A 20,498-nucleotide genomic window follows, 5' to 3' on the forward strand; every position below is an offset into this window, starting at 1 on the left:
TAAGCAAAATCTTGGATAAACTAATGCAAAAAAATATATATATAAACCAAATCTTCTACTAGCATTGAGTGTAAATGATATTATACCATAATTACACCATTAAATCATTTTTATGCCAGATTAACTAACTTTGTGAATATATTCGAAGGAATATTTGAAGAAATTGCAGCAAGATCTGTCTACAGCAAGCCCAGTTCATTTCGGGATCTATGTATAACTGAGCTCAACATATTTCTGCTGAAATATTTCATAAATAAACATTAAAGGGCATGCCAAAGATTAAAAAGTAACGGTTCATTGGTATTTCCCTTGAGCGCTGATAAAACGGAATAATATATACGTAAATCCAAATGCACATGGCCGCACAGTTTGACAATCACTGGGAGTTATCTTAAGAGCAAAGCAATTACAACTGCATTTGCCGCCAGATAAGCAAATTCTGTTGGGTAACTGTATGTGAGTGTGTGAGTGAGTGAGTGTGTGTGTGTGTGTGTGTGTGTGTGCGCGCGTGTGTATAAGTGATTTGTGTGCTGAGTGTATTTTAGGCTGCTTATCTTTGTTGAGAATACACCCACACCAACACACACTCACACACACACACACACACACTGGCATATGCAAATAGCAATTGTGAGTGGAACATAAATAGAACTCGGTTCATAGAACTTATTGAAGGGAAGTCGTGCGCGCAGCTAAGCAAAGATTACAGCCGACTCTGATAAGTGGGGCTGGAGCTGGAACTGGGGCTGGGGCTGGGGCTGGGGCGGCGGCGAGACGAGAGAGCCACTGCGCTCCTAGGACCAGACAATTCACATGCATAATTGATATCGAAGCGAGAGATGAGACTGCCAGACTGTAGACAGAACGAATGGGATATACAGAGGATAGTATATGTGTATACATATATATAGCATTGCATAGGCAGCAGCCAATCAATTGGAAATGTTTTAATGGCCGCAATTGAGTTGCTGTTGTTGGGCAAAAACGTCAGACTAAGACGCTAATTAATCATAGAGACTGTGACAGAGCCGCAACAACAACAACAGCAACGACAACAACTGCGCCCAGGCAAAGTCAACTTAATTGATGGGCCAATGCCAATGCCTGCGAAATGGCCAAGAAAATCCACCACCGAACAGCAGCCTAAGCTTGGCCAGGACGCAAGCAACCGCAGGCACAATTACATGTGTGCCATGCCACCACAACAACAACAACTACAACTACAACTAGCTAGCTGACCCGCCCTTGGCAAGGGGATTGCGGGTTTCGTTTCGATTGCAGCCAAAATTTGCCGTGTGATTTGCATGAGTAATTTGACAGATTACCTCGCCTACTACACACAGAGATTGAGGACACATGCCACATGAAGTGGCAAGCGAACAATCAGACAAAAAAAAAAAAAAAAATAAAAATACAAATTGCTGTATTGCAACCCTAGAAAATAGATTTAATGAGTTGGACAATTCCATGTAAAGCGAGCATTGATTAAGTGCAACTGAAAAGAATTGTTGAAATTAAAGATATGCTTGAACTATTTGATGTATATACATATGTATATAATATAATATATATCATTGAGTTGAAATTATGAAGAGAATATAAAATATATTTTATGTAAAAATGATTTTTTAATTTCAAGTTGCTGTTCTCTTTTAATATTGAAAATATTATTTAATTTGTATATATTATCTTAATTTTCACATATTTTAATTATTTAAAAAAAAATTTTTTTTTATTTATTTAAGCTAAATGTTTCCCATAACTTTTCATCTTTAAACATTTATTTATTTATAAATTTTAAAAAATTTTAATTTACATACTTTTTTTGTTATTTTTCTATTTTTTATTTATTTATATTTTTTTATTCTTTTTCTCAGTGAATTTATTTGTATTATTATTTTCTTTATTTATTTTTTATTATTTTTCTTTTTGTTTATTTTTTTATTTATTTATTTATTTCTTTTTTTATTTATTAATTTTTTTACATAAAGCTGATTGTTTATTTCTGAGTTCTTTTTCTCCGTTTCCCAATTTATTCTTCTTTTTGTAACGGTCTTTTAATCCATCAACATTATAGTAGATTTATATTTTCCGTTTCCCTTCGACTAAAAGACAAATCAATAGGTCCACACGCTTGATCGATTCATATTGATTCAATGTGATTTCTCCTTTTGTGTTTGTTTTATGTTTGGCCTAACTGAAAAACCTCTTGGACAAGCGCCAAGGCAAACGCAGCAACACCAACACCAACAACAACAACAACAATAGCGTTAGTAGAAAAATAAACTGTTTTGGGGCGCCTCGTTTGCAGGCAATTGCAGCAGTGATAGCTAAAAGTTGTTGCTGGCTGCCGGCCCTCCCCTCCGGCAACTCCTCTAGACTCTATGTGGAAGCTATTTACCATATGCCATATAGGGCAGAGGGCAGAGGGCAGGGGCATATGCAAAGAGAAACGGACTGTGCTTAACTGTCCACTTCCTGAGGCCCGCATGACGGAAGCCGTTGAAGTGGGCACTGAGTAGAGGGCTGGACGGAAGGGCGACAGGGGGCGGCATGTGGGGCAAATGTGATGACAGCGACGGCGCGACGTCGTCGCCAACAATTTTGAGCGATAAGCGACAACAAACAGCAACAAAAACGCGACGCACATTTGAATTTCAATTAGAATTTTAATAATCGAAGCTGACTGAGTGTGTAAGTGTGTATGTGTGTGAGTGTGTGTATATACATTTCGCTTCCGTTTAAATTTTTTATTTATTTGAAACGCTTTCTGTGGGCATTTATCAAAAATGTTGATGGACACGCCGCATGCCACATGCCACATGCCTCAAACCACATGCGTTCAGCTGGAGCTTCAAAATGCAAGCATACATAAATACAATTAGACAATGCGCGCAGCGGGCCAAATGGGGCATAGCGGGGGGCTGGGAGGCGTGGCTCGCCAGGTAGCTGACACAAAATTAGCACAAGGACAAAAGCATAAATGGAGGAATTCCAGGCAACTCGCCTCGACTCTACCATGCGGCGCAAATCCCGCAAGGATTAAGTAAGCAGGACCAGAAAAAAACGAATATATATATATATATATATATGAATATATATATGTGCATATTCCAGGAGAAGGAAGGACAACAGCAGCGAAATGTTGCTAATTTTTTTTCCGCCATTCTAATATAATGAAAAAATCATATGCATGTATGAGAGTGTGTGTGTGTAAATTTAGCGACAAGGCTGCTGACAACAGCAGCAACAACAAACAGACAACAAAAATCCCAAAAGGCAAACAATTCAACAAAAGAGCGCGAGCTAGAGGGGGCGTTGCCACAGCGAGCTGAGAGGTAGGCGGCAGCCAGCTGGACAATTTCATTTGGCAAGGTAGCTGTCAAAGCTGTAGAGAGAGAGAGAGGGGAATGGGTTTGGTGTTGGGGATGGGGGCAGGGCAGCTGCACAGCGAATTGAGCTTGCAAATGTCAAGGGGTCTGCAGCTGAGGGGTTTGTCAGAGTAGGCAGCAGCAAAAGAGGGGGCGCACTGCGTATGTATATATATATATATATATATATATATATATATATATGTATATATATATATGTGTGTGTGTGCGTGTGTGGAGGCACACATTGCGAAAGAGTCGCATATTCAACAGGAAAATCCCTTAATTGGAATAAATTAACTGTTATTGCTACGGCATGCCACGCCGACAAGCGCAACAACAGTCGCACGCACACACACACACATATACACACACACAATCCCACGGCGGGCATTATATAGACATATAAATATAAATGTATCTACATATATGTACATATGCAGCTGCAGATACAGATACAGATTGTACACATGTATTTGCTTACTCTCTCTCCCTCTCTCTTTCTCTCACTGTATATTTGTATGTGTGTGTACAAGTCGCTATCATTTCCCACTGGAGCAGTGTTTATTCTATATAGCGAACACACAAACCCATATACATACAAACATATATACATATGTATATTTATGTATATATTTACATATACATATCATATGTATACACATGCATATATATTTATATACATGCACATGTATTTGTGTTCCGTTAATTTTTGCGCGCCGCACAACACGAAATTTAATAATATGATAAAAGTGAAATTTATGACACATACGAGAGAACAGCACGATTCACAAATAAATATAAAAAAAAAAAAAGCTAATAATATAATTTTTTTCTTTTTTGAACTACATCTAGCGAAAGGACAACTGACATAAAAAACCCTTTAATAGTGCGAGAGCCTCACTGAAAACTCACTTTAGCCTAGTCAAAAATATTCACAAAAATCATCTTCTGTTCACCTTCTCAACTCAAGCCTACCCCACAGCTTATTTGCTTAAAGGGTATTCAGTACTTGCTGCCTGTGGTATCTGTGGCAAGGGGCAGTTCAAAGTTGATGCAACGCAATTTGCAGCTCGCTGCCCTGGCCTAATGAACACGACCCGAATATCCTGTTTGGCCAGCGACTCCTGTGCTGCTCCTGTGCAAAGGATGCCTTTTTTTCCACATTTCGTTTAATTTTAGTTTTCTCTTTTTTTTTAAGCTTCCTTCTTTTTTTCAAACAACAAAGTTTCCACAGAAAATCGCCTGGAGGTGTGTGGCAGCTAAAGCAAAGAGTTCACATTATGCAACATAGTTTTCCTAGCATAATATTTTGTCCTAATTAGAACAAGTAATAAAGAAAGGACTACTAGAGAAGAGCTCCTAACCACGAATAGTGCTTTTATGTTTTTTTTTCTTCTTTTCTGTATTTCTATTGTATTCCGTTTTCCAGGAAATGATTTATGTGGGCTTCAGGGTTGGGGTTGGGTACTTGGAGGGCTTCTATGACAGACCGTTTTGATTTGGTTTTTAGCTATCTTTTACTTCTATTGCTAGAGGACTTTGCTTATAGCTGAAAGACAATGCTCAATGAAGCACTTATGAATAGATCGGAATGAGTTTCTAATAAAACTGTTCTCTAATCTACATAAAATTGAGTGAAACATACAAGCGTGTGTCTTTGTGTGTGTGTGCGTATATGTACATATTTAAATGTGTTTGTAGCATTCTTCTTATCAGCTCATGGTAGCGGAGTGCGATAAGCATATGTATTTATGGTATTACTCGACCAAATAAGTGGGTATATATACGTGTGTGTGTAAATGTATGCATAATGAGTAGGGGCTCCATATGTCATATACACACACATACATTACGTGTACTTTAATGATGGCCATGTGGCATAGGCGTAATGCCAAAAAGGAGCATAGACCATCTAAATGAGAATGAGCTATGGATACACTTAAAGACATATATCATAGCTATACAGTTATGGAAAGCCGAAAACTTACCCGCCAATGAAATTCCAATTTGCGTGCCACAATTTGTTGTTGTTTGGGGCTTCACTCGGCGTCTCTTCCGGCGCTGTTGATTTGTTTGCCTTGGAAGCATTTCAATTAAGAGTCTCGGGGCGCTTAATTGTTATGTGCGGATACTTATAGATGATAGTTTATTATATCATTTTTTTTTTTTTTTGTCGTTTTTTTTCGTGTTTTTTTGTGGGGCGGCAACGAGTTGTTTTTCATTTAGCCCGATTGAGGGCAATTATGTGTCCAATGATAACGCGTGTCGCACGGCCATAGCTGTTAAATGAATAGAGCACAGAATTCTCGTTCTAAGACACTTGATAAAGCATACAAGCTGTTATATATGTATTGAAATATACATATATGTATATACATATGTACATGTGTATATGAATTCGTAAAGTTTATCAGCACAGCCAGCACACAGACACACATACAGATCCTTGAGCAGCCGCGAGCAACACCGTCGCTCCGTACGCCAACGCTGACGCACAACAACTGAACAGGAAAGAAAGAACGAAAAAAAAAACACAGCAACACAGTTGAAGAGCTCAATTGAAATTGAATTCAGCTTTGAAACGAACGAAATGCTACGAAATGAAGTGAAACGCAAACAAATTGACTTTGACACGCCGCACTTTGTATACTCTGCCAGCTAGCAGCGAGCATTATGACAGCTAAATTATTTAATTGCGTAAATGTGTGTCAAACGGCCGCCCGCTGGGCTTGGCGCACTGTTAGTGTATTAGAACAAAGAGAAATAACGAAGGAGAGCGAGAGAGTAAGTGAGAGTGCCAGAACGCGTTTCGTTTCCATGCTGTGCCTATGCGCTCTCCGTCTTATCAGTGAGCGGCGCTGACGCTGACGCCGATCGCTTGTTGCTTTGTGTGCGTGTGGAAAAGAGATGGCACTGCCAAGCAACGCAAACCCAAGACCAAACACATTTAATCAACATTTAATTTTATCGCGCATTAGAGAGCATGTACACATTTCTGCAGCCTTTGTGGCTGTGTCTGTGTGGGTATTTTTTTAGTTGAGCATAAAAAACGTTTGTGTTTTAAAGCAAACACACCAAATTGAAGACAAGAGGCAGCAGCGCAACATTTGCAAAACACATGTCAACGGCAGTGTTGCCGAAACTTTTTCAGCAAAAGTAGCAAAACCGAAGGCTGAAAGTAGCTAAAAGTAGCCAACTTTCTTCTAAAATAGCTGAAAAAGTAGCAAAAAAGAAAACAGTGCCGTATTTTTTCATAAAAAGTCAACTTTATTAATTTAATTATTATAATATCTCATCTATGACCACCAACTTGTCATTTTCACCATTGTCGCTTTTATAATTTGCCTTTTTAAGGTAGTTGGGTGGAACGCTATACTCATAGTAAAAAAAAAAATAATTCTAGATAAAAAAAGTTATCGGATGAGTTATCGAAAAAATATGATGCATGCCAAATTTCAGCTGCGATGATTCCTTCTGCCCGTTACATACTTTTTCACAAAACCATTCCCATTTTCAATGGGTTCAGGGTATAAAAACTGATAAGAAATGAATTTCGCATAACATTTTAGAAAGCTTACCTATTATATATATATATATTTGAAAATAGCCAGATTTGTAGCTAATAGCTGTTTGAAAATTTGTGTAGCAATCGGACTCAAGAAGTAGCCAGATCTAGCTACAAAATAGCTGATTCGGCAACACCGGTCAACGGCATGTTTCCTTTGACGCTGGCCATGGACAAATTTGCCCAGCCAAGCAAAAGAGAGCGCACGCAAGTGGGAGCGAGATAGGTAGCACCGAAGAGAGCGCCGTGTCCTTGATCTGCATTGCAGTGAGCAGCGAGTGACGAGCACTGATTGGCCATCGATGCAGCCAAATTAGAAAATAGAAACAGAAAACAAACAAAATCGAGCAACTCTTTAGCTAAATGCACAAACGCATGAGCAAAAGGCAAGAGAACGCTGAATATTTTCCTGCATGTAAATAAACATATGCAAATCTGAATGTGTGACGTATGAATTTTGATGTCACACACATGCACACCCGTCTCCTACAGCCACAATACAAAGTATGTGTATTTTCTTTTAAGGCACAGACAGCCAGATAAACACACACAAGCACACACACTCACACACTTAGAGATTGCCCATTGCCATATGCAAAGTCTTGGAATATTTTTTGCTCTTTGAGCTCTTGTCATCGTCGTTCTCCTTTTCGTTCTCGGTATTTGTTGTTGTTGCTGCTTTAAACGCGCCAGCGTCATCAAGTTTTATGAGCAATTACAACATCTGTTGAATATCGCAAAAGAGACGCACACACACACAGAGAATCACACACACGCACACACACACACACCCTCTCGTACACAGACGACAGAAAAATGAGAGCATCTTCATAGAAATCGCACATTTTTCTGTCTTTCGCTTGTCTTCCTCTTCTCGGCGTTTTTTTTTTGTTCATTCACTAGGCAACACAAAGCGCCAAACAGATAAAATAGAAGACAAGCAGTGGAAAGAGGCTAGGGGGGATGGCGGCACACGGCATGTTAGGGCAGATGAGGGTACAATGTGAAATGCGAAATGCTCAAGTCTAAGGGCAGTCGAACAGCAACAACAACAACAACAACAACAATGACAATAACAATAGGCACTTGGCATTGAACTTAGGCGCAGCTCTTTTGTATGTCCTCTCTCTCTCTCTCTCTATCACTCTCATTGCTGATATACCCTTTCACTCTTACCCACTGGGGCTACTCCTGATTCTTGATTGAGCTATTGAATTAACATTTGCAATGATTTACCAAACAACATTTGATAATGATGCCAAAAAAAAAGGAAGGCGAAATAAGAAGAAGCAGAGCAAGTAGATGGAAAAAAGTACACACAAGAATGTGGGCGTGACATTAAATCATTGGGGCTGGCTGACACACAGCAGCGTGTCGAATTTAAGCATACAGATATAGATATAGATATATATATGCATGTGTATGTATGTATCTTGATTTCAATGGGGAATATCAATTTCAATATAAATGTCTTGATTGAAGATGGTTTTCCATGTTGAAATATATCTATCAAAGCAGCCAAACTGTTTGCGGTGACGATATACATATAATATAATAAAAAGTGAAGCTTAAAATGAATCGGAGCATATTTAAGACTTTTGATGGAGCCTTTTCTATCAATCATAAATTATTTGCAGCTCTAAGCAGTCTCAATTTCTCTGGCTGCATTTCATCGTTAAGAAAGAAAGAAACAGCTTCATTGTCTATATTTGGGCAGGCTTAAATTTTGGCTAGACATATAATTTGGCTAGACATACATATATATTTTATGTAAATATTTCGAAGATGAATTTAATTTAAACATTTTAAGGAAACTGTTGAAAGAAAACGAATCAAACTTAAGACTTACTTGATAAAAGTAAATTCTTTCAAATTTTAAACATAGACAGAACACATAATATTTTAATTTGTTTAGACTAAAGACTAAAATATATGATAAAAAAAATTCCAAAAAATTTAAAGAAATTTATACTACATGAAGAAAAGTTTAAATATGTATATATAAGAAAAGAAAAATAAATATTTTTATATAAAAATATAAAAATTTAGGTAAATTAAATTGAAACTAAGAGTAAACATGGATAAATTTATCTATAAGCTGCAGTAGCTTGCAGATATTTAATAGAGCTGGATCTATATGCCATATCGTAATATGCTATATAGTATTTTTACAATTTTTCAGTATTCTCTCAAAAACTCTCGGCAACCATTGCCAGCTTTTACTGTACTTTATGCACATGGTTAGCCAGCTGTGGCTCATGCCATAATGTTAATGAATTTTAATTTTAAAATACCAATCTTTCACAATGCTCAACGGTCGACACCTGGACGCATATTTCAGAGCTCCGCCCCTTATTTGATTACACTTAAGCTGAATCAAGCTCACAATCAATCAGAAATACAAATACGAAATGCGAATTCTCGAAATGCGTGTACAATGAGGGCGAAAATCTGTCAAAAAGTGGTAAATGAAACTCTTCAGATGTCACTGAGCCATAAAATTATGCGATAATTAATTCCTCATAAAAAAAAAAAAAAAACGAACAGGAGAGCAACAGCAAATAGCGAAAGAGTGAGCCAGAGAGAGAGTGTGTGTGAGAGAGAGACAGACAAAAGGTAGATATAAGAAGAGCGGGTAGCGAGGCGTAAATTCTCAGTCGAGTGCATTGTTTGTGCGAGTCCTTAGCGCAGTTCGAACCCCGGTATGCTTCCGCAATTATGATTGTCCTTCGCCAGTCGCCTGGCCTGGATTCCTTATTTCGGGGCTCATTTGGCTGGGCATTTGAGCACATTTTTTCACATTTTTTCCACAATTTTTGTGTTTTTTTTGTTTTTTAATGCCTTTCTGTGGTCTTGTCTTTGGCTGGTCTTAATTAAAATGCTGTACAAATTGCAAGGGGTAAGGACTGGCGGAAGGGTAGGGCTAGTGGATATTTAAAGCATTGCTGACTACGAGTGCGAGTGCGACTGCGACAACCCCTAGCTAAAGGTTTTCATTTTTTTTTCTTCTTCCTCCTCATCTTCCTTTCTGTGCCTGGCTAAAACAAAGAGCACACAGATTTCAATTGTTTGTCGGGCATTGTTGAGCGTGTTTCGAGTATATCTGGAAGCATGCGACGAGTATAAGTTCCATTGTCCTGACAAAAATGAAAAGCGCATTGAATGCATGCAAAAGCTGACGGCGAAGCCGAAGCTGAAGCTGAAGCCGAGGCTGATGCTGCTGAAGTTGTAGCTGGGGCCGCAGGCATAGCAAAAGCCAAAGTGCTGAACCCAAAAGCTGAAGCACATGTGCTCTCTTTTAGCCAAGTACTTTGCCACCGACTTTTATGCGGGGGGCGGCTAATTTGCCGGCTATGGGGGCGCACTTCAGCTGACAAGCAGTTACTTTAACTTGAGCCAGCTTAAGACGAGCCGACCGGGTAGCAGGGCGGGGGAAGATAGCCTCAGGTGGCAGCACTTTGTCGCGCACTTTACTGTAAAACTTCCGTTAATTAACGTTAATTTACATGCAGGCCCGGAAGAGAATCTGAAGGCAAAAACAACTAAAAAATATACAAATTCAATGAAAATGCATCCAAAAAAAACTTTTGCCGGACAAATGCAGTTGCACAACTCTGGTTGCCTGACTTGACTGCAAGTTGCTAGACTTGCCAGATCTATGGCTCTATTGTTGCCCCACACAAAGGGTGTACGTGCATTCATATATGGCATAACGACGCCATTTTGAAATTTCTTTCTTATTTTTTATTTTTTTAAATTTTATTTTGAGTTCAGTTTTTGCTTGTTTATTTTGTGTGGCTGTGGGTTTTTTTTTAAGAGAACTTTTAACGCTGACTTTGGTACTGGCAAATTGTTGTAACAATGTGAATGGCTAAAAGTATGCAAAGACCGACTACGAAATACTCTAACATTAAGTTTGATATATGAAATTCAGGAATGCATATTAATTTATTATGATTTTTTGAGAGAAATTTTATGTATTTTTAATACACATATATTTTTTCATTATATATTATATAAGTTTGAAATTTGTTGGGAATTTATTTATTTATTTTAAATTATTTATTTATTTTATTAATTTTTTTATTTTTATTTTTTTTTTAAGTTGTTTTATATATTTTTCACTATATTATATTATTATTTTCTGTCTTTAGTTTTTGTATATATTTATACTTATATTTTCTCAATATACAGCTTGCCCTGATCATGCACACATCAGGATATATTTCTACTTTAGTATATAAATAAATCATAAGTACTCTTTTAATTCACCCATAAGCCAAAGAGTATTTCAATTTCAACACGCTTTGTTAGGGTATCCGGCAAAGCTGTCAAGTCATGTGCAGCTTGTGTGCTTTAAGCTGCATTCAAAGCCGGAGATTAAAAAATTACCCAATGTTGACAAAAGCCAAGGGAATACAAACGTGTGTGTGTGAGAGAGAGAGAGAAAAGAGTATTGCTATATATATGTATGTATGTATGCGTGTGTGGGTGTGTATGCTCACTTTTATGTTTGTTTGGCTGCTGCTGATGCTGCTGCTACGGCTGATGCTGTTCAATATGCGCAGCATGTTTCTGATGGAAATATGATTAAAGTCAAGGCGAAAACAAGCAGCAGCAGGAGCAGGAGCAGCCGCAGCAGCAGAAGCGACCAGGACCTGAACGCAGAACGTGCTGCTGCTGCTGACCAAATATAGCGCAGCAGCGACGGACCAATGTGCAGACATTATGCAAAGGCACGTGAAAAGTTGTTTGATGATTGTGCAGAGAGCGAGAAATCAACTGGAAAAAATACAAAAAAGCAAAAAGAAAGTCACAGATGAGAAATAACAGGCTAAGCATCTGGAGCTGCAGCTCCAGCTGCAGCACCAATTTCATGGACGTGCACTGTAACTGAGTGTTGGTAAACGCCATAAAGAAAATCAAACTAAAGCAGAGCAGGAAGAATAGTTGAGCTAAAGTTGTAAAAAGTCTTTGCTTTCTTTTTTTTTTTGCTCGTGCTCGAATTTATTTTAGATTATGAATTTTGTTTAATATGCCAATAGTTGGCTGTACAAAAGGATACATTACAGGGCATGCTCTCTCTCCTCTCTCTCTCTCTCTCTGTCTTCTATTCTTTCCTTCACATACGTGCATTGCGGGGCGTGCAACTTTGTGGTCTTTTAAAAGATTGTTTGCATTATTTGTGGCTGCTTGCCAGAGCCACCAACAAGGTGCTTCACCCTTTCCCCGCCATCCCACCACCCTTCTCCCTCGTCAATTTCCCCACCCCGTTGGCCAAAAACATTTTCTGAGCTGTTAACAAAGTGAAACCGCACAGTTTGTTTCGCTAAAGTTTTGCAGAGCGAGAGAGAGCGCGCAGAAAACGATAACGGTATTTAGTTTGCATGAGCATCGGTTTTTAGGGTTTTTCGGTTTTCGGTTTCAGTTGGGTTTTTGTGGGCGCTTTGCCTATTGTTGCTCTTGTTGTTGCTCTAAAGGATTAGCAACAGCAACAGGAGCAATAGCAGTAGCCGCACCAGCAGCAGAGGAAGCCAAAGCAGCGGCAGCCCTGTGATTATGCGTATGCCTGTTAAGCCTGAAGCTTAGAAAAGTTTTCCATATTTTTGATGGGTTTATAAAACAACAAGTACCAAAAACAAAATACGAAAAATATATATACTATATATTAGTTGGAGCAAAATACATATATAGAGACACTCAAGCCATGCACAGCTTCAAGAAGAAATATGTGCAAATTGATATGTATGTATATGCAATTTAATTGCAACGAGAAACAGAATTTTCTTTTGATTTTATTTGAGCCAATTTGAAGATTGAGTGTGGAATTAGTTTTATGCACAGCGGTGGAGCTAGGGAAACTTTCTATTTTATATAAACTGTAAATATAGGAAACTTCTTGCAAATATTTTACCAAGTGCTGTAGCTAAGGTCGGCTTTACATCATATATGATGTAAGCTGGTAATTGTAGTAGTAGTAGGTAACAGTAGTAGGTAGTAGTAGTAGTAATAGTAGTAGGTAGTAGTAGTAGTAATAGTAGTAGTAGTAATAGTAGTAGTAGTAATAGTAGTAGGTAGTAGTAGTAGTAATAGTAGTAGGTAGTAGTAGTAGTAATAGTAGTAGGTAGTAATAGTAGTAATAGTAGTAGGTAGTAGTAGTAGTAATAGTAGTAGGTAGCAGTAGTAGTAGTAGTAAATAATAGTAGTAGTAGTAATAGTTGTAGGTAGTAGTAGTAGTAGTAGTAAATAATAGTACTAGTTATAATAGTAGGTAGGTAGGTAATAGTAGTAGTAGTAATAATAGTAGTAATAGTAGTAGTAGTAATAATAGTAGTAATAGTAGTAGTAGTAATAATAGTAGTAATAGTAGTAGTAGTAATAATAGTAGTAATAGTAGTAGTAGTAATAGTAGTAGTTACTAATATTAGTAACGTAGTTCAAGTTGTTTACATCTGCAACTAGTTTAATGAATTCTTCTACACATTTAGCTTATCAAAAAACTCTCTAAATTCTCTACGTATTTCTTTGTATTTTTTCCTACAATATTTATTGAATTTCCATTAAATCCTATCCAAATATCAGACCCAAGACGCACTTATGCTAGGTCTTAAGAACTGTTCGCAATTTATGTTTAGTGCAGTCAACAATTACAGTTAGTCACAGTTACATTAACTGTGACTGAAGGTATTAGGGTCGAAAAAAAAAAACAACACTCAACTACACACTTACACACACACACACACTTTGAGGCACAACTAGAAGTCAAGTCAATTTTGTTGATGCGTGAAGCGATTTATGTTTAGTTCACGCATTTGCAGTGTTCATTTGCTGTTGTTGTTGTTGCGTCAGGATGTTGTTGTTGTTGTTGCTGTCGTTTTTGGCGGCTGCTGTAACGAGCAGCTAAATCGATTGTAACTAATTTGCGGCAGTCACGAGGCAAGCACTGATTTAGAAAATGCCAACGACTTGCCAAGGACGAGAACAAGGAGTTGCCCTGATAGCAGCCGAGGCAATCGAGTCGGGCATGGACCCAGACCCGGACCCGGGTAGAGCAATTCAAGCAGCGCAGGCAATGAAACGCGACACATTCCGTATTATTAAAATATTAAAGACAATTCAATAGGAAAATTGGCAGGCGAATAGACAGGCAGACAGACAGAAACAGCAAAAGCGGGAGCGAGCGAGCGAGAGAGTGAGAGGGCGAGTGAACTAGCTATGCTGTCAATGCATATATGTATGTGTATATATAGTAATTGAAATAAATGAGAACAGTTATATGTATGCATGCGCTCACAGCGAGTGAGTGAGAGCGTAAGAGTTGGCCAGAGTGAGATGGCGTAAGCGAGTGAGTTGAGGGGCTTGTTTAATAAATGATTTCCGCTGTATTTTCCAAGCCTCCCCCTGCCCAGCTACTGCTGCTGCTACTCTATAACAAATGCAGCGTGGGCCTGCCTCCATAGAGCTCTAGAGCTATGCGTCTCTATGTGTATCTAAGGGCTTCTGTATCTGTATCTGTATCTGCATGCGTCATGCGTTCAGATTAGACTCGTTGTTCGTGACTGCCAACAATTGGCAAACGCACACACAAACACACGCATGCACACACACATAGAATCACTCACACACTCGTTCGCTAACCAAATCAGTGCGTGTAGTATCTTTGTATCTGTAGCTATGCACAGATGTATCTATATAGCTGCGACAATGAGCACACATTGTTGCTGGTTTGGGTAGCATATTTCTCTCTTCTTCTTCTCCTTTTTTTTTGTGTGTGTTGTTTGTGCGGGTGCATGTCTTCTCATTTCATTATCGAAAATATGCAAAGCGACGCCAAATGCCTGCAAATGATAATGAGGGCTTATCGCAGAGCCCACCCTTCGCAGCGGAAGTGAGGCCTGAAACGCAGTCCACATTATCTCTAAACTAAAAAAAAAAAAACAGAAAAAACACTAAAAAGTGAAGAGAAGCTAAGTAGACGGAGAAGCAGAAGGAAGGAAAGGCAGGCCAAAAAGTAAATAAAAATAAAAATCAATCAACAAGTGGCCCAACAGTGGGACCCAACGCACCCAAGGGCAGGGCACGGCAGGCGGGCAGCCAGACCAACACAGAGGGAGAGCGGACAGAGGGGGCGTGGCTGGTTTTGTTGCCAGCTGCCAATTCGCAAGTGTCGTCTATTTGTTGCGCAAATAACAAACATTGACGTTGTGTAGGAGCAGCCAATTGGCTCAGGGCCTTTGGCTAGAAGAAGCACAGGGCACGCAGGACACGCAGGACACACAGGCTATACAGAATGCTTGCAGTAACTGTGCTTAAATAATTGATTTAATTAACATTAATGCTAATCATATACACACATCTATGTATATGGCACATAGTAGCAATATAATAATATATATATATATATATACAAAAGATATGATATGAACATAAGCAGCCATAAGCAGCCGTTAGGCACGCACACACACACGCACATGTAATAAAATAATCATAAATATATAATGATGATTTACCCAGGCAGCAGCCTGGCTGAGTGGATCTGCTGCTGTTTGCCAGGGCCATGCAAATACGCATGCTTTAAGTGCACGAACGGCATTTTAGCCTGGCTAAATTGTAATGAAGCAAACGCAACCACGCCCACTAGCTCCCACTCCCCACACACACACACACAGAGAGATATGCAAAAGATAGCATCGAAGCTGAGAGCAAATAAATTGCTATACAATTTTACCCAAAAGTCGCATCCAAAAACCAAACAGCACGCCAGAGGGTAGTCAGTGGGGGCTGGAGGGGGTGGGCCATGTATGGCTACGCCTACAGCACAGTTACGTTAGCTGCAGGGGTTGCGGTGTTGGAATGTGTGTCTGCTGGGGAATAGGTAGCCAGGCAGAGGCGGGGCGGGGAGCTGCAAACAGACTGTCGTCATGTCAAGCAATTCAATTCAATTTGGTTTCTCACGCGTTTGTTTGCCAGTTCATGGCAACGTCTTCCACTGCGTCCCCCTTGGCCTACGTCATTGACTGCCCTGATTTGTGTCTGTGTGTATGAGTATGCATGTATGTGTGGGTGTCTGTGTTTATTTTTATTTTTATTTAATTCATTGGCTTTCAAAGTTTTGTAGCTGAACCGTTTTTTTTTTTTTTTTTGCTTTTATTCTGGCTGTAAATAACAATTTACGATTTACAATTTACCATTTTACAATTTTACAATTTACAACTTGGCAACAATTTACAGTGGCTGCTGCAAAAGTTCGCACAACTCGCATACATAACAATTTGCAGGCGCATTAAAAAGTTGCCAGATTAATATTTAAACGGGCGAAAACTTATGCACACATATGGCAGCACGAGCACACACACACAGCCACACACAGTGAAAGACACAGACGCAAATACGCACAGCGAAAATTAAGCATAAAAGTATGCAACACAAAACTGCACACAAGAGCATCACACGCATACACACGCACACACATGCACACTCACTCACACACACGCACTGTCATTTCGTTTCATTTTCCACTCATTCCTATAAAGAAATCTTGACACTTCTACTTACTTGCGTAGTCATCTCGCATGTTAGCCGCTGCAGTCGCTGGCTGTCGCCGCGCCGTTCTGGTTGTGGGCTGGCGCTGTCAGCGCATTTGAAAATTTCCGCCGTCTGCTTCGGTGGCCGCTGGTTAGCGGCTTTAAAAGTGGCGACATCAACTGTCCATACGTCATCAACATCAACATCAACGTCAACTTTAAACAGCGCTCTACCGGGCCGCACAAAATGCCGACGGCTGTTGCTCGCTTCTGCTGTTCCTTTATTCATCCACACTCACACACATATTTCTTGCACTCAACTCCCTCTCTCTCTCTCTCTCTCTTTCTAGCTCGTATTGATTGCTTGTCGGCGGCACTCACGCATACACAGGCACAGGCACACTCACATACTCTTCTGACACGCATAAGTAACTGCTAACACAATTTGTAGTCTATGGGTTAACTGTATAACTGTATAACTGTTAAAGCCAACAGCCTTTGTTGCCATCTATTTGCCGCGCCAAAGAACTGGACACGAGCGAGGTCTGCAGCCAAATGAATCTGAAATAATGAAACTGAGTGAATTTCGCTCGAAAGATGCTGCGAACACGAGCCAACAAAGCACGACACGACCCGAAACGACACGAGCGCCCAGACCCGAACCAAAACCCCACCAAGCGAACACGACAAAGCTGCTGTCCAAAAGCTTCGACTCGACTCGGCTTTTGTCGCACTTGCAGCAGGAGAGAGCGCAACGAGTGGCTTGCGCAAGCCGAGGGGAAATGGGCAACGGCCAAAGAGCATCAGCATCGCTGTGAGAGGGGCAATGTAAACAAGGCAACATTGGGATGCTGTGGCTTTTAATTAGCCACCGTTTGCATATTTCAGCAGCTAAGAGAGCTTGCATTAAGAGAACAGCAGGCAGACAGACAGATAGAACGGGAGAGAGAGCGAAAGAAAGAGAGAGCTTTGCCAAAACCAACTATGTGTGGGTGAGTGTAATAACAAATGCTGCTGATAAGGCTACTGACCTCTGTGCCAGTGTGTGCAGTGGCGTCGTTTGCGCAAGGGGTTGCTGCTGCAGCTGGCTTAGCTTAGCCTGCCACACACACACACACACACACACACACACACATACACTGAGGCAGACACTCACAAATCAGGTTGGCAGCTCGGCTGGCATAACTAAATGCCAATTAAATGCTTTCGAGTGTTTTCTAAACAAGTTGAATTTACACAAATTTCAAATTTACCGCAACTTGCGCTGCTTTTAATTAAATTAATGCATTGCCTACTACAATCCAACTCTCGTCCTTCCCTCACCCTCTCTCACCGTCTCCTCTCACAGTGCTGGCCGTGCTGCCCACTTAATTGTTGGCATTTTTCTTGTGCTGTCTGGACAAACAGCTGTGCCATCAAGCGCATAGATTACACAACAAACAAAAGCCGCTCAGAGACAAAAGGCAGCAGCAAAGCAAGCTGAGCGAGCGTCCAGCGAAGGACTCTAGCAACGCCGCAGACCCTTGTCCGACTTCGCCTGGTGAAATCCGAGCAGCTTTAATTTGGCCACGTCAAACGCTGAATGAAGGCAAATTTGTCCAGCAGCAACAACAACACATCTACAGATTTGAACATCCTACATTTAGGCGCACATATTAATAACATAAAAAAAGGAAGACAAATGCAGAGAAGACAACAAAACAAAAATAATAATATAGAGTAAGCATAAAGCAAGTCAAAGTTGACTTTCGGACCTCGTTTGGCTCTCGGAAGCACCAACTAATTGCCGCATGGCCTTGATGGCCCAAAGTCTTGCCAACATTGCGTGCCATGAAACGTGTGTATTGTGCTTCAGAGAAATGCTTATTTATTTTTTATTATTTTTTTATTAAAAAAAAAAAAAATAAATAAAAAAATGTTAATTTTTGTATAATGTAATTTTTTAAATTTTTTTAAATTTTGTTTAAATTTTTTTTTTTTTTTTTTTTTTTTTAGTCTTTCTATAAGTTATATTTCAACAAGAAAATTTAATGTCCATATAAAAAAAAAATAAAAAATAAAAATAAATTATAACCCACAATTTAGACGCTTTGTCGAAATTGCAGCGAAAGTGAATTTGGGAACATATTTTCAATGCGTTTTTTGATTCATGTTGTTGAACAGCTTGTTGTCCATTTAAAGCATTAAAGTCTTTCACGCAATTTATAAAACGCTTAGCAGCTGTTTATCCAAACTAGGAAAATGCGATTTTGCGTTTAAGATTAAGGACTTAAGAGACAAAGAGATAATTGCATTTAGGTGAATCTGAACTATGTTTAGGGCATATATTAATCAAATTATCAGCACTTTAGTAAAGCCGATTTTGAGGATTAGACTTCAGACTTAGCTAACAAAAAGTTTCGGAATCAAACAGAAGTAGTTGTTTAGTAGCCAGAAACTTTGGCCAGAAAGAAAATCAAGGCAGAAGGAAAAGGTAAACTGTGTTAAGAGCACATCAAATGTTGCGCAAGAAAGAACAATAATTCAAACGCATAATTTAATCAATTACCAAGCAGAAAAAGAATGTATACATCCATATATATGTATGTATATATTTTTCTTGGTTTTTCCTCAGCACCAAAAAAAAAGTGTAGAAGAGGAAGAAAATGAAGCGCCAGTTCAATCTCAGTTCGACAGCATCAAGTTTCGCACAGTTTCTCAGCTTTGCAGTGCACGTAGTTTATGTTTTTTCGCTCGCTTTCCCTCGCTTTCATATGCGACACAGACACACACAGTCACACACACATACACCGATGGAAATAGAGCTTCGGAATGATTAATGACCATTTTGCGTTACGTTTTTCCATTGTTGTTGTTGATGGGAACTTGGCTTGTCAACAGAGCGTCGCACAGTTGTCGATGGCAGAGCGCTACGTAGATGAGAAATCGTCAGCAGAAGATGAGACGAAGATGATGAAGAAGACGAAGAAGAAGATGTAGAAGTAGTAGTGGAAGCGGCAGTAGTCGAAGAGGTAGAGCACAAAGTAAAACTAAGTAAAAGCCAAAAGTTTGCCTGCAAATGAAATTTGATTTCAGCGCCAAGGGCTCGGCACGAGCAACAACTCGAGTTACACGAATTCCTGCATCCTGCATCCTGCATCCCTTCAGACATCCTGCAGCCTGTTCGACAGCAGGCGCCGCAAGTTGATTGACTAACCTTCGCATTGGCAACTCATCGGCAGTCAGGCTGCACAAAGAGCATGCGACAACAGGCAGCGCAATTTCCCTCACGGATTATCCAGTGTGGAAAAGCGAATCGAGAACAAAAATAAAAAGTAAAGCGATGAAATAAAAGCTGAAACAGCAAAACTGCAAAAAATTGACTGGCAAAGTGTTGATGATGTTTGATACTGATTGCTTTAGCAGATCTCTATGATAAGGCAGAAGCTGAGGCCATTACCGATGCTGTGCAACACTGCAGCCGTGTGGGACGCTTGGCAACACTGCCAGCCACACGAGAAAGTCAGAGGTTTGTCGACCAAAACTTTGTTGGGGCAATTTTGATGTGGTTTGCCCACATGTTTTCTCTCGCTCTCCTCTCTCTCTCCCGCTCTCACTGTAAAGTGGCCTGATCCTTTCTAGTCCTGGGGTCCTTTACAGTTAAACGAGCCGTCGCAGCGACCAAATGACAAATGAAAAATGAAAATGCTTTTCAGGCATATTAAAAAGGATTTGCCGTACGCCAGATAAATGTGCCTAGGCGCAACGCATTACTTAAATTAATTTTCACACAGAAACAGAGAAAGAGACAGAGAGTGAGTGTGAGGGAGACAGAAAAGGGACAACTGCTAGAGGAAAGCGGCAACTTTTTAAATATTTAAATGAGTCGAGCAGCAATACAAAAGATGAAAACAAATAGATGGCCAACACGTCGAACGACGCATTAAACATGCGCAAATATTTGCGCTGAGCTGTGCCAAAAAGGATATGCAGTGTACACCTGGCGCAGCAAGGATAACGCGCATATTATGTCAAAAGCTGTGCAAATATAAACAA

General features: G+C 39.6%; 1 protein-coding gene and 1 long non-coding RNA gene across 3 annotated transcripts in view; one reads left to right on the plus strand and one right to left on the minus strand.

The window, feature by feature from the left end:
• Positions 1 to 5,519: 5,519 nt before the first annotated feature.
• The window catches only part of LOC108617584 (gamma-butyrobetaine dioxygenase), a 59,346-nt gene continuing 44,367 nt past the window's right edge, over positions 5,520 to 20,498 (minus strand). For both annotated transcript variants that reach the window (XM_089472141.1, XM_018013407.2), the window contains one exon: positions 5,520 to 5,653. The gene's annotated coding sequence lies outside the window, so the exon portion shown is untranslated. The remainder of the gene's footprint in view (positions 5,654 to 20,498) is intronic.
• Positions 16,404 to 18,533, plus strand: LOC149268398 (uncharacterized). The gene is made up of 3 exons (XR_016270637.1): positions 16,404 to 16,891; positions 16,952 to 17,455; positions 17,812 to 18,533. It is a non-coding gene; the product is annotated as an uncharacterized LOC149268398 (long non-coding RNA).

The sequence above is a fragment of the Drosophila arizonae genome, chromosome 5 (genome assembly GCF_054131065.1).
Source record: "Drosophila arizonae isolate 15081-1271.41 chromosome 5, UAZ_ARI_1.0, whole genome shotgun sequence".
Classification (NCBI taxonomy): Eukaryota; Metazoa; Arthropoda; class Insecta; order Diptera; family Drosophilidae; genus Drosophila; species Drosophila arizonae.